The following is a 1,869-nucleotide window of genomic DNA, read 5'->3' on the forward strand; positions in this document are numbered from 1 at the left end:
TCTCCTACCTTCCAAACTTTACAGAAGCTCTCCTGCAAACCTTGCAGAACTAGCACTCCTGAAAGAAAGGATATTGGGGCTGTGTCTAAGGCATGTCTCCACAATATCCTTTCTTGCAGGAGTGCTAGTTCTGTAAGGTTCGAGGAGAGCTTCTGTAAAGTTTGGAAGGTAGGAGACGAGGTAGTGGCAGAAGTAAAGCTGTGAGGACGGGGCGTGAGTCGTGCTTGGGTAGCTCAATTGGTAGAGCACTTGCCTCCGAAAGGCAAAGGTCCCGAGTTCGAGTCTCGGCCCGGCACACAGCTGTGAGGACGGTGCGTGAGTCGTGCTTGGGTAGCTCAGTTGGTAGAGCACTTGCCCCCGAAAGGCAAAGGTCCCGAGTTCGAGTCTCGGCCCGGCACACAGTTTTAATCTGCCAGGAAGTTTCGTATCAGCACACACTCCGCTGCAGAGTGAAAATCTCATTCTGGAATGTTAAATTGGCTATATATATGCCACGTTTTCTCACGTTGAGTATATAGATGTGGTGGTTTTATCACATGTTCTACCATGTTTTGTGACTGTATTGCTGTACAATCACTTTAAAATAACGACTGGAAAAGAAGTTATGCTTTTTCCCTGAATATATAGTTTTTTGGAGTAAATTTTCACAATTTTAATTTCTTGGATTTTAACTATTACAGTAAATACTACTAACGTAGAGCTACAACATCGTTGTACTATCTATGTTACGTGGTAAATAATTCAATGATGTAGATTCAGAAGTTTCTGAGAAAAAGGGGCTTTTATACTGAAAAATGTCATGTTCAGAAAATTGCGTTTAAAGAGAAAATTTTAGTATACAGCCAACTGATACATAAAAAATATGTTAGAATCCTTCTGGATGATAGTCCTCATTTCCTCCTTCATCTTCCTCACCCAGTGCTGCCCTCCTTCTCTGGCTTCTACCTTCATGATTCGCAGTTGGTCCAAGTCCATCACACTTTTAGTGGTGTTGTAACCTTAATGAATGTCAAGATATCCCAAAACCTGTACTCTTCCAGAATAGCCATAATTAAAATTAAGAACAGCATCTAAAACACCAAGTTCAAAGATTGACCTTCCAACAAACACGTTTTTTGGTATCCTTGACCATACAACATTGTTGAATGATGCATTTGCATTTTGTGTTTTGCCCTTGAGACATTTCTTCATCAGCTCTCGTTGGGCAAGATCCTGAAACACAGGTTTCATGGCAAGCATAACAGCATTTGATATAGTAATTTTGTGCGATAAAGTGTCTATTTTACCCCCGCCTCCCCTCTTTTGTCTTCAACTATTTACGCCATTCAGTGGAACACATATTGTGTATTGGTTCAGCATCTGTAGACAGCTTGTGAAAATATATTGCCCAAAAAGCTCTCTTCATACCATCTAAATTATCTCTGTTACTTCTAATAGCCATACCATAATATTGTGTAATCTGATCAATTTGTTTATCAGTGAGTCGACGTCTGACACTTAGATCATCAGATAACTTGGTACTTCCCAATTGCTGTTTGAGTCTACGTAGTCTCGTGCCCATCCTTTTTTGCACATGATTAATGCACTCTAGTTTTGTAATTGACAAATCACCATAGGGATTACTCTCCACCACTGCCTTATACGATCGTGAGTCTCCATCCCCAAGAAAACTCATGTAGCGAACAGCACGGCCATCCTGGGAACTTTGGAACATTTTCACCGCAGAAGCAACCTCCATCCTTCCACTAGTTCCTTCACAGTTTCTCTGACAATTCATTTCATGCTTAGTTTGCTTTTCAGTACTCTTGCCTGCTTGCCTGCAACCTTGACAGTACATGGTCAACACATGAATATCCAACACTTTCCCTT

The 1,869-nt window shown here is 41.2% G+C and overlaps 2 non-coding genes across 2 annotated transcripts; both read left to right on the top strand.

Annotated features, from left to right (window-relative positions):
• Window positions 1-221: 221 nt before the first annotated feature.
• On the top strand, window positions 222-296 carry Trnas-cga (transfer RNA serine (anticodon CGA)). The gene has a single exon. It is a non-coding gene; the product is annotated as a tRNA-Ser (tRNA).
• A 27-nt stretch (window positions 297-323) lies between these two features.
• Trnas-cga (transfer RNA serine (anticodon CGA)) lies at window positions 324-398 on the top strand. Its single transcript has one exon. It is a non-coding gene; the product is annotated as a tRNA-Ser (tRNA).
• The last annotated feature ends 1,471 nt before the right edge of the window (window positions 399-1,869 follow it).

Source organism: Schistocerca gregaria, chromosome 5 (genome assembly GCF_023897955.1).
Source record: "Schistocerca gregaria isolate iqSchGreg1 chromosome 5, iqSchGreg1.2, whole genome shotgun sequence".
Lineage (NCBI taxonomy): Eukaryota > Metazoa > Arthropoda > Insecta > Orthoptera > Acrididae > Schistocerca > Schistocerca gregaria.